Here is a 13,286-nt window from a genome sequence, read left to right on the forward strand (position 1 = left end):
TGACCGGTCTTCAGTCGAGGGTATACGAGTAGCTGTGCTCTCCTGCTAGAATCTCCAAACAAACAAGATTAAAGAAAGTAGCTTTTCAAGAGATGTGAAGTGGAGCAAGGAAAGCCTCTTTAACAAATGGTGCTGGCACAACTGGACAACCACATGCAAAAAAATGGGTTTAGACCTTGACCTGACACCATACACAAAAGTCAGATCAAAATGGATTAAAGACCTCAACATTAGACCACAAACCATAAGGTACATTGAAGACAAGGTCGGCGAAACCCTCCACGATATTGAAGATAAAGGTATCTTCAAAGGTGACACGGAACTAAGCAATCTAGTAAAAACAGAGATCAACAAATGGGACTACATTAAACTAAAAAGCTTCTGCACCGCAAGAGATACAGTGACCAGAATACAAAGACTATCCACAGAATGGGAAAGGATATTTACACAATACCCATCAGATAAGGGGTTGATATCAATGGTATATAAAGCACGGTTGAACTCCACAAGAAGAAAACATCCAACCCCAGCAAAAAATGGGGCAAAGAAATGAACAGAAACTTTACCAAGGAAGAAATACGAATGGCCAAAAGGCACATGAAAAAGTGCTCTGCATCACTAATCATCAGAGAGATGCAGATCAAAACAACCATGAGATACCACCTCACACCACAGAGACTAGCACACATCCAAAAGAACAAAAGCAACCGCTGTTGGAGAGGATGTGGGGAGAAAGGGACCCTTCTTCACTGCTGGTGGGAATGCCGACTGGTTCAGCCCTTCTGGAAAACAATTTGGACGACTCTCAAAAAATTAGATATTGAATTCCCATTTGACCCAGCAATACCACTGCTGGGAATATATCCCAGAGAGGCAAAAAAGTACAATCGAAACAACATCTGCACATGTATGTTCATCGCAGCACTGTTTACAATAGCCAGAATCTGGAAAAAACCCGAATGCCCCAGAACGGATGACTGGTTGAGGAAACTTTGGTACATCTATACAATGGAATACTATGCAGCTGTTAGAAAAAAGGAGGTCAAGAATTTTGTAGTCAAGTGGATGGGCATGAAAAGTTTCATGCTGAGTGAAATGAGTCAGAAAGAGGGAGACAGACATAGAAAGATTGCACTCATCTATGGTATATAGAATAACAGAGTGGGAGACTAACACCCAAGAACTGTAGAAATAAGTACCAGGAGGTTGACTCCATGGCTTCGAGGCTGGCCTCACGTTCCGGGGAAAGGTCAACTCAGAGAAGCGATCACCAACTACATTGTAGTCGAAGGCCATGTGGGGGATGGGAGTTGCGGGCTGAATGAGGGCTAGAGACTGAGCACAGCGGCCACTCAACACCTTTATTGCAAACCACAACAGCTAATTAGAGAGAGAAAACAGAAGGGAATGCCTTGCCACAGTGGCAGGGTGGGGTGGGGGGGAGATGGGTTTGGGGAGGGTGGGAGGGACACTGGGTTTACGGGTGGTGGAGAATGGGCACTGGTGAAGGGATGGGTTCCCAAACTTTGTATGAGGGAAGTATAAGCACAAAAGTGTATAAATCTGTAACTGTACCCTCACGGTGATTCTCTAATTAAAAATAAATAAATTAAAAAAAATAATAATAAAAAAAAAGAAAGTAGCTTTTATTGAAGCCCTACTAGGAGCTGAAATTCATCCCATTTAGATGTTAGGATGAGAGAAAGAGGCAGCTGACCCCTCTCTTCATGAATCCACTGTGGGGACCAGCCAGAGGGACAGGACCTATTCAGATGAAACCATGGAAGAACCTGGGCTACTTTATAGGGTGCCAGTTACAGAAGCTGCAGAGTTTTCAGGTCAGTGCATGGCTAATGCCGGGGAAAGTTCCTCCAGAGAAGCTTGGATAGAAAGTTTTTGTTTTTTCAGGGGCGTGGTGGGCCACACTGGATGGTGTTCAGGGGATCCCAGGGGCACTGGAGAGTTGAATCAGGGCTGGCTGGCTGCATTTTCAGACAAATTTCCCCCTTGTGTTTTCTTGCCAGTCCCACTGACGGTATGGGACTGAGGAAAATGAGGCCAGAAAGAAGAAAGCAACTCCATGGGGCCAGAACACTAGGAAGAGTGGGTTAGCAGTTCCTGCGTTCCCGCCCAGGAAGGGGGCCGGGCATACAGAAACAGCGAGTTTACGAAATCAGGATTGGTCTGGAGGCAAATAGGCAGGGTAGGAGGAGAGGTCGGGGGAGGAAGAAACACAAACTGGCTCTAACGACCTGGCCTTCCTGGGCCCAGGAGATTCTGTGCGGTGATGGGGCGTCGCCTGAGGAGACACCAGGCTTCCTGTGCCCGCACGCTGGTCTTGACCTGCGCAGATGTGACCCACTCCCCACAGCTGACGCTACCGCTTGTGCTCTGAGTATGACCGGGTTGAAAACCTGGGGCTCTAGGGAGAGTCTGCGAATCTCAGATCCAGCCCCCAGAAACAGTCTGACTCTAAGGGGATGAGACCCCTCACCTGCCCTGCCCCCTCAGCCCCTCAGTGGTGGGGAAGCAGACCCCGCAGACAGATCAGAGAAGCTCCTTCGTACAGGCCTGCTGGCGTCTGGCGAGAATCCAGGCCTTGCGCGGAATCCAGGCCTGCGTGCAGAAGGCGGGGCAGGAAGCCCTCCAGGACCTGCCTGCCTTGAACCCACGGCCCCATTTCCGCTTACAGCTGGGACTTCTTGAGAGAAAAAGGCAAGCGCATAAAATGTGCTGTTCTAAGCAGATGCTCGTGAACTAGAGAAAGAACAGTGAGTCCAGCCCAGCTGCGCCATGGGCCCGGCGCGCCCCCGGCCCCCACTGTGGTCACTGTGTGTGGTCAGGGCTCAGCTCGGGTGGTGGGAGCTGAGGCATGGATGCTGGCTCGGGCACAGGAAGCCTGGCTTCTCCACAGGCCCACAGCACCACTCTCCTGACACGTGGCCCCCGGGACGTTACCGTATCTACCCAACTGGAAGGACACGTTCCAGCTGGCAGGGCCTGTGTGACGGGTGAGGGAGATAACGTGCAAGGAGCTGTCTCCAGTGGGGTTCACCCATTTCTTCATGAGGAGATGGGGTCCTCTGCCTGCTCCCCTCTCTGAGCGGGAGTCAGAGAGCAGAGCTCGGGTCCCCTCACCCAGAACTGCCTCTTCAAGGCCCTCACAGCACCCTGGGAGCTCCAGGACAAACTCACTGCACAACAACAATCACGTGGGAAGTCCCAGGGCGTTACAAACCACACACTTGTTTTCAGGATCACACTGAGTCAGAACACGTTCTACCAGGACCTTGGCAGATATGAGCCAAGGGGCGCAGGAAGAGGGGGGCTTTCCTCATGGGAGGAGAAAACTTGGTGAACCTGGGAACAGAACTTGGGTCTTTTGTGTTCAGAGGGAATGTTCCTGCCCATCTGACCCTCACTTTTGCACCATCCACCTTCATGTTGGGGACCTATTTCAATGCTAACCATCCACCCCAACTCTGCAAAGCTCATCCCAGGCACTCCTGGACACATTCTTCTCTGAGAAGAGTGGGGTTATGTGGGGTTATGCTTTGTCATCTGCACAAATGGAAGGATTCAGAAGGTCCCCTGCCACCCTGAGCCTTGCCTTGGTCTGAGCATTGGGACTCAGCACTTCCGTGTCTCCCTCTGGGGGCGGGGGAGCAAGCTTATTAGCCTTTTCCTCCTGTCAGGGTTGGGGAACCTGGGGGAAGCAGTGACCTTGGGCTGAAGGCAGGACTGGAGCCACGGACAAGCAGGTCCAACCTCACAGTCCGCACACACGGAGCCCCTGGGGGCTGTGATTGAAGGAGGCCCCCGCCAATATGCCTCCCGCTATGTGCCCAAATCTACTTCCCTGGCTGCTGGAGTCCTCTCCTTGGTTTCTATTTCTCAAAAGACCAAAACCAAAACCAAACCACCCCAAAAGCAAAACTCCAGCTTCCTCTTCAAAACCAAGGAGATAGTGATAGGAAAGGTATGAATCCAGGTGGGGCCTCCTGGGGATCAGAAAGGCCATGACTAGGAGTTAATTCCTCTGGAGGGGAGAAGGAGCATCTTCAGTCTTAGTATTAAGAAAAATATTAGTGCTGCTGGGACCACCATTGTCTAGTCCTTGGCTCTCAGTGACTTCCTGGGGGGCTGGAGGGCTCATGGGGTCATGCAGGCTTAGACAGGGAGAGGAGTGATGGGAGAGAGGGGAAGAGGGAGAGAGGAAGAGGGAGGGAGGGAGAAAAAGAGAGAGAGAGAGAGAGAGAAGGAGGGAGAGAGAGAGGCAGGGAGGGAGGGAGGAAGGGAGGAAGGGAGGGAGAGATAGTGAAATATTTTTCTTACAATGGCTAGGCAGTCAAGAATGCTAAATGAAGGTCAAAGTAGTACCCCCTCCCCCGAGTCCTGCTTAATGCATAGCTGGCGGGAGGCTGTGGTCTCATGGTCACCCCACTGGCTTCTTCTCACTCTCTTATCCCTATCCCTTACTCTTGGCTATTTCCTGTTCCACCCCAAGACTTACTTTTGGGGGTTCTCGAAGTGCTCTTAGGAGGGGGAACCCGGAAGGATATTCTGCAACCTGGACCACACTAGCCCCAGTTCTCTCTTTGAGATCTCCCACATGCTCAGGTTATAGCCAGACGCTGACTAGACTCAACAAAGCTGCTGGCAGTTTGAAAAGAACGATTTCTGCCCAAATATGTCTCCATCACCCCTCACCCACAGGGTCAAGGCGCTGAGGATTGCACACACATGTTAAGGAGCTTTTCTTTAATAGTGTATGTGTGTGTGGGGGAAACAAAGTGAGATCCTTTCCCCTATATGTGAGCCAGTGTGGACTATTTATTCCATTGCTCTAGTAATAGTTTCATTCTTTTTTGTTCTGTTTTGTAACATACCCAGTGGTGCTCAGAGCTTACTCTTAGTTCTGTGCTCAGGGATCACTCCTGGAGAGCTTGGGCGAACCATATGGGATGCTCGGGGACTGAACCCAGATCAGGCGCATGCAAGGCAAGTTCCTTACCCATGGTACCACCACTCTGGCCCTCGTTCATATTTTCAATATGTAATACCTTCATGTGTTCATAAAACCCTAAAAAAGGAGTGCAGCCCAAATTCACCCCTCTGTATCGTTCCTGGGCATGCCTTGCAGTGTTCAGGGGACCATGTGGTGCCAGGAATAGAACCTGGGTGTCTTGCACTCAACCCACTGAGCTATCGCTTTAGTCCCTCCTAACTCTTTTGAATGGTTGCATAATACCCGATCACATTTATGGTGATTTAGGATGCTTGAGAGTGTCACACTTCTCCAAGGAGGACCTCTAAGCTGGGAATACGCTTACATTTATGATATCTTGCACATATATTGGATAACCACACATTTTCTAGAATCTGAGAGTACCAAAACATTACATTTTAAGTTTCTTTCCAGGAGGTGGCGGGGAGAGGTCTCCCAAGCAGGGTTTAGGGGGTCCTGCCACCACTCTTGATGATACTCAGCCTGGTTATGTGGATTTGAATGTTTGGGTGCTCCAGCCCAAGTATTCAGGGTGCCGTTCAGGCCTAGCAGAGCTAAGGGGCTACCCCAGCCACTGGGCAGTGCTCAGAGGAGAAAGGTGCATCTCGATGGATGTGGTCCAACTGCCCTCATTCGATGGGGAGCCGTTTACTCTTTCATCACCGTCTCTGACATGCTACTTACCAGCGTGGTGTGTTAACAGGTTCCTGGTGTCCGAGAGATAAAAACCATCTCAGTCTGCTCTTAGCTTCTCTGTAGGACTAATTAATTTCATCAAGGTAAATGCAATCTACCTCTTTATCATCCCCTGGAGAATTGTCTATTGTCCTTATTTTCTGTGCTTTAAAAGAAATAAATTCTTAGGGGCTGTTTCTCTATTAGGAAACAGACTTTCTGTGGGATGAGTTGCAAATACTCGCCCCTGCTTACTATCTGACTTTTGACATGGTGTATGGTAATTTCACCATGACAATATCATTTATTTTTATGTCACTGAATTCCTGCTTTATTTTATGGTCTCTAGATGTTATGTCTTAATTCGAAAGGCAGTGCCCATTTCAAAGCTTGAAAAGCATTCACCAAAGGTTTCTCCTTATACTTTCATTCTTTCATTGTATAATCATTGGCTCTAATGAATCTGGAATTTGTTCTCATAAAAGGTGTGAAGTACAAATCCAATTGCATTTCTTTATAGACATCTAGTAAAGTGTTCCAATTCCATATGGTGAATAACCTTGACCTTGACTGCAGTACCTGCCACCTTTATTAATTACAGGTAATAAATCCCAATATGAGAATAGATTTATTTCTATACTCTCAAAATTGTTACTTAGGCTTATAAGATGTTTTACCATTCACAGGTCAGTTCCCTTCTTTTTCAAGAATTCCTGGCTGCTCTCATTTAGCTTTTTTTCCATATGAACTTTAGAATCATCTGTTTAATTTTTAAGAGAAAATTCTAGTTATGTTTTTATTGAGAACATGTTTAAAGTTATAAACTCAGAGAGAATTGCTATTTCTATAATGTCGAATCTTCCTAGCCAATATAGTTGTTTGTCTTTCCATTGGTTTAAGTCTTTCTGTATTCTTTAAGAGTATTTTTAAGCCCTCACATTATAGATCTTATCTATTTCTTGGCTATATTTTGTGTTATCTGCTGGTTGCTCCAATATCCATTCATACTTTCTTACATAGTAAGAGAATGCTGATTTGTTTCTGAGTACACACATAAAGATAAAGGCATACACTTTATCTCTGGAATTCACAACCTTCCTTAGAGCTGGATGTGGTTATAAGGTTAAGCTAGAGGCAATCAGAAAATACTTTAAAAGAGCTTTCCAAGTAGGTAAAGGGATATACACGATGACTTTTCAGTATTGAAAACCATAATGCTCAAAAGGAAAGGGAGGGAGAGAGGAGGAGGAGGAAGAGGAGGAGGAGGAGAAGAAGGAAGAAGAGGATAAGAGGAAGAGAAGGGGAGGAGGAGGAGGAGGAGAAAGAGGAGAAAGAGGAAAAGGAGGAGGAAGAAGAAAGGGAGGAAGAGTAGAAGGAAGAAGAGGAAGAGGAGAAGGAGGAGGAAGAAGAAAGGGAGGAAGAGTAGAAGGAAGAAGAGGAAGAGGAGGAGGAAGAAGAGGAGGAGGAGGTAGAGAAGGAGGAGGATGAAGAAAAGGAAGAAGAAGAGGAGAAGAAAAAGGAGGAGGAGGAGGAGGAGGAGGAGGAGGACTGCTTGTCACAGAGGCAGGCAGAGGGTGGGGAGGGTGAAACTGGGGACACTGATGGTAGGGAAAGTACACTGGTGAAGAGATGGGTGTTGGAACATTGTATACTTAAACCCAATCACGAACAACTTTTTAACTGTGTCTCTCACTATGAGACATTAACTTATTTATTATTAAATAAATAAGTTAATAGATAAAGGAGGTTTCCATTAAAAAAAAGGACCATAAGTTACAATACTGCTGTTGGTAAGTTTCATGCACGAGACATTCCAGCACCACACCGTCCACCAGAGTCTGTTCTTCCCTCTACCACAGTCCCAGGGTCCCCCACCTCCTATGACCAGCTGCCCAGCCCCAGTCCCCAATTCCCCCGTGGGGTCAGCTGCCTCCTGAGGGCCAGTTCTCAGTCTCTGTTGTCTGTGGGTGTATGAATATGTATACGTGGTATACATGTACGTATGCTTTGTACTTGGGCGAGTGCCTAACAGCCTCTAGACTCACTGGTTGGTCTAGACAGCCTGGCTCCCAGTCACATGCACTCTACAAGCACCACCTTCATCTATCCAGCCTCTGAAAGTGAAAGGCATATGTCCATCAGATCTTTATTAGAGACAGCTCCGCCAATATGGAAAAACATGCTAAATCAGGCCAGTCACTGAGTGCAAGACACTTTTGGCTTCTAAGTATGCCTATAGTGAATTGAATGGAGATCAAATCAACAGTGCCTGTAGATTAAGATCCTAGAAGTGTGACTGAAGATTTTCTGAGACTTTAGTAATTACTTTAAAAACAAATAGTTTTTTTTCATTTAAAATGACTTAGAGGACATAATTTACATTATATCATAAGTAACCTGGGGGAGGGACCTATAAATAACATTAATAACGTTGCAAAGTAATAAGAAAATACAGTTGAAATCTATCAATGCCACGTGAGAGCTACAAGCTGGCTTCTGTATAACACTGGCGAGAAGCGCTGAGGGGCAGAACGAACTTGCCAGCGTGTGGCACTGAGTGTGGCACTGAGTGATGGTGCTGATGGCTGCCCTCTACTAGATTCACAAACGTATATTTACTCCTGGCTTATACTAGGGAATTTTATATAATTTCAATAAAGAATTAACACCTCATTTATATTGTATGTCCTACTCTGATTAGTTTGGTTTTTTTCACATCCACAGAGATTATTATTACAATCTTCAACTTAGTAATGAAGACACTTAAACATTATCTAACATATAATATTTTCTAATATAAAGCCATTATTCTTTTTCTTGGGTTAAAACACACTTACTACTTTTATAGGCCCATTCAGATATTCTCCTTTAAATTTCTTAATTCTCTTAACTTGTACCGAATTTTACATTTACAGGATTTACTAATTTCATGTAAACTCTAAAATGTATTAGCACAGATGTTTTCCCCGTATGAACATCAGGGGGAATCCTTTCCACCACCCCTAGGCCATCCTATCTGAAAAATGCATCTTTTCCCCTTAGGAGAATTCCATTTCCTGCGGTGCCAGTAGATTCCCCAAGAAGTAGAGCTGGGTCACTCTTCTGCAAACCATAATTCATGATTCTCCTGAATTTTCCCATCCTTCTCTAATTACTGATCACCTTCCCCACTTCCTGTTCAGTGTTTACATGTTTAACTCACTTCTTCTTGACCAGTTGAATAGAATGTCCACTGGGGGGTTCATTGTGTTCCAGTAACACCTGTGTGAGGCTCTTTGAGGGCCTCAATTTCAGGGGTGTCCCCACCAAAGCATTCCCTCCATGAACCTCATGCCTTCAACACAGCGCTGCTTTTATTGCTTGCCCCATTGATGGGTTCTCCATTATGCTGAGGACTTTGAGAACTGCCTTGTTGATGGTCCAGAAGCAGTGAGTGGAGGGCGGGGTGTGTGTGGGGGAGGCACCCAGCAGGCAACCGGCCCTTTCTGTCTGTGGCTTCTCAACCCGGGGCCATAGGAGCTGGCTGGACAATGGAGCGGTGCCATTTTCTGCTTGAGTCTCCAGGAGAAATAAATTTTATCTTCTAAAATCAACTAAGTCATTTTATTAGGCTGAAAGAAAAAAGGAAAGGGGCTCTTTGGTGTAGGAGCAGAGATCATAAGGATGAGTTTTCTGTGTGTGCGTGGCACTGATTTAGTCTGCATCCAGGAGAAATGGGATGTGAATTAGAGGTGGGATTTGATGAGGGGCAGGTCAAGTCACAGCTTGTTTCCATGATCTGAAAGCTGAACATTCTCACTGGGTATGAGCCGATAGGGATGTTGGGATTTTTTGTGGTTGTTGTTTTCTTTGTTTTTATTTTTTTTGGATTTATTTATTCCTTTGGTTTGGGGGTCATACTCAGTGGTGTTCAGCAGCTAACCCCTGGCTTAGGGACTGCTTCTGGCATGCTCAGTGGACCAAGTGGTTTGGGGTATCCATCAAAGATGTAAAATATGGGCTATTTTCCTGACCCTTAGCAGGTTACTATTTTTTAGGTCTTTTATGTGGAAAACTACACATTTTCAGGCCTCTCAAATAACCACTCAATTATGCTCAATAAGAATGTACTATTTTCAGATGGGGAGAGATGTCAACTACTTCTTAACCCAAATAGACTTTACTGTGACAAGCTATCAGCTGTTGGTATCTCTAAAAATGTGCCCACAACAATTTGGAGTCCAAGTAACTCCAGGAAAGTCTATCTCTGCATCCTGTTTGGCGCACAGTGGGTCTTCAAGAAATCAGTAGTGTATTGAGGGCCAGTGTGGGGTGTCAGGATTGGATGTGGGAGCACTGTTGGGACCCATGGGAGCCAGTCTAGTTCAGATTTGTGATGTTGCTAAGTTTGTATCTAAATCTCTCTGTATGCATATATTTTTATGACTTACATGTGTGCTTAAGCCATGAATTGTTATATTGACTATCCTGCATTAAAGCTGACTTGAAAGTTGTAAGTGAGGGGCTGGAGCGATAGGAACGGGCCAAGAGTTCATGCTCTGAGCGTACAGGGCCCTGATTCAGTGGTGAGCACTGCAGGCCCAAGGATCAGCAGAAATGACACCTGGGTCCCCTGAGTGCTGCCTGGAGGATCCCCCAAACAAACACGCCCTTGGGAGGGTAAGTCATTAAATCACTAGCAACTGCACTTTAAGGTGGGTGGTCTCTCAAGACATGCTCACGGAACCTGGGGCTTCTTCCGGCAAATTGCAGCTCACCAGGCCAGTGATTCAATGTGGTGGTCGGAAGATGTCATGCTCAGACCCTGTTGTGCAGGGGACCCCGACTGAGCTACCCAGGTGATGCTGGGTGGGGATGGAACTGGGGTGTGGTTCCATCTGCAAAGCACATATCCTAGCCCCTCTACTGGCTCCTCAGCCTGACTCCTCAATTTTTGAAAAGTACTATTCCTTCCTATTGTGTATAAGTCACCAAGATAAATGCTCTGAGTTGAGAAGCTTAATGTCGATGCAGAGGTGATGGGAGGGAGAAGGTGACACATGAGAGGGAGAGAGACTCGTCCACTCCAGCCCACGGAGGAAACTGCTGTGTTCCAGGGCCTGGAAAAAGGTGCAGGGGAGTGCCTTACAGGGGGGGTAAGAAAGCAAAGCAGGGCATGGGGAGGGCTACTGCATGGACTTGACTAATCAGGATGCATGGCGTCCAGCAAACTGGTTGGAACCTGGGGTAGCCACACTGAGACTGGGGTCCTTTTGCAGACCCCAGGGCTGCTGTTTCCAGCTTTCAAGTCTGTTCCTACACTACTGCATGGCTCACTTCAGTCAGGCATGGTCTCCTTCCCTGCCCACAACAGCGCCAGGCAGTGGGTACCCCAACTCTGGTTCACGGACTGGGGCATGAGTGAGGCAAAGGGGTGAGCTGGGCCTGAGCATCAGAGGGAATCCTTTCCACTCCCCCCAGGCCATCTTATCCGAAAAATGCATCTTTTCCCCTTCGGAGAATCCCATTTCCTGCGGTGCCAGTAGATTCCCCAAGAAGTAGAGCTGGGTCACTCTTTTGCAAACCATAAAGAAGATGGTTCAGGATGGGTACCTCGGAAACCCTTCCCACACAACGAAGGGGAAAACAAGCCAGGAAAGAGATCTTTGCTTGACTTGAAACCTTGTCCGAAACTGAGAGGATGGAAGAAGCCGCTGCCCGCTGCCTTCTTCACCCAGGCTGTGTTTTTTGTTCTCTTTTCCCTTTCTCATGCCCTCACTTCCCTACTTGCTCATTCCTCTGGCATGCTGAGTCCGCAGGCCTCGGTGCCACATCAAGACAGCAAATTCTTCCACTCACTCGGAGATAAGAGATGAGAAAGATTGCTCTGGGATGCCAAGTATTTGGATTGCCGGAGAGCAGGCCCTCAGGGGGAGGTTATGAAGAAACTGCTTTTGGACTCAGCGCGGAGACGGCGAGTGATCGCGCTCAATCCCAGGGCCATAAAGGTTCTTCTGGCAGATGCTGCCAAATGCCTTCCGAGCTTGAGCATGCATTCGAGAGGAAGGCAGCTCTCCCCTCCTTGGAGGCGGCCTCCCTCCACACAGCCAGCGCTGCTGCTCGGCTGGCGTCCTTCCTCATCACTTCCTCTGTGGCATCAGTCACCTCTAGCACGACCCTGCGTGTCCAGTCACTCCTCTCACCCTTGCTCACACCCTTGCCAGACAGGACACAAGGAAGGAGCCCAGGAAGTGTCCTTCTCACCCCATCATCAAAGAGAAAAGAAGACTCTGCTTCTGAGTCAAGAGAAAAGTTTCAAATTCCACACTGTGGCGCTGACCCCCGGGAGTCGGAGGATACTGCACTCTGGCCAGCCGGCCAGTCTGCAGGGAAAGCCTCCTGCTCTTCCCACGGGTACAATGCCAACGTTTAGGCACCGAGTCAGACCCATCTGCTAAGATGAATACACATGTCATTCACATGTGTTTGTATGACAGGTTGTTATGTGTAGGATCTCATTTAATCTCCCAAACAGAATATCAATCCAGTGGACCATTATCATCTCCATTAAATTAATTGATGGGGGATGCGACTGAGCCAAATCCAGTGGTGCTCAAGGCTTACTCCTGTTCTATATTTAGAGACTGCTCTGTAGGATCTCATTTAATCTCCCAAACAGAATTTCAATCCAGTGGACCATTATCATCTCCATTAAATTAATTGATTGGGGGTGCGACTGAGTCAAATCGAATGGTGCTCAGGACTTACTTCTGTTCTATATTCAGAGACGGCTCTGTAGGATCTCATTTAATCTTCCAAACAACCTAGAATCCAGTAGACCATCGTAATTTCCATTCAATTAATTACTTGGGGTGGGGGGAGGGTGAGGCTCAGCTAAATACAGTAGTGCTCAGGGCTTATTCCTGGTTCTATATTCAGAGATCGCTCCTGATGAGGCCTGAGAGATCCTAGATGGTGCTAGGGTACTTGAACCCCGGTCTGTTGCACCTAAGGCAAGTGCCTTACTGCTGTACTCTCTCTCCCGCCCCATCACCTCTATATTAAAGATGAGGCACAGGGACTGCAAAGTCCTGGAGTTGATTCATGGCATACAGGCAGAGAGTGGAGTGGGTGCTTTCTGATGTCACCTCTCATGTTCCAAACTACTTTATTCTACTGCCAACGCAGGAACAAAAGCCTGGGTCCACACGCCTGCCTTTCATGGGTCTGTGTCACTGTGGCCGCGGGGTTGGTGGATGTTCTGACTCATGGCAGGAGGGTGCTAAGATGTAGCTGATAAACTAAAAAATGCTGCTCAGGCCAAAGAGACGGTCGTGGTCTGAGGACTACTGACAATCAGCTCCTGCACTCCTAACTGGAGAACAGGGCGGGAAACAGCACCCGGTGCCTGGCCAAAGCAAATAGCCGGCAGCCATACCTGGGGATTAAGACTTGGAATCAGAGCAGGGTAAGTTCTCTGATTGCATGATTATTTAATTGCTGTTAAAAAAAATTCACGGTACAGTAATGAAAACAAGTTCTTATCCGTAATATTCATGGATTAATGCGTCTTTACCACCACTGATGGGAAATCCCCCCAAGCATGGTTCAGGAGGCCCAGGGG

General features: G+C 47.2%; 1 protein-coding gene across 1 annotated transcript in view; it reads right to left on the bottom strand.

Moving 5' to 3' along the window:
* PRKCE (protein kinase C epsilon) overlaps nt 1-13,286 on the bottom strand; it is a 497,306-nt gene that overhangs the window by 36,255 nt on the left and 447,765 nt on the right. The gene's annotated exons all lie outside the window — the stretch shown is intronic.

This window comes from Sorex araneus, chromosome X (genome assembly GCF_027595985.1).
Source record: "Sorex araneus isolate mSorAra2 chromosome X, mSorAra2.pri, whole genome shotgun sequence".
In the NCBI taxonomy this organism is placed as follows: Eukaryota; Metazoa; Chordata; class Mammalia; order Eulipotyphla; family Soricidae; genus Sorex; species Sorex araneus.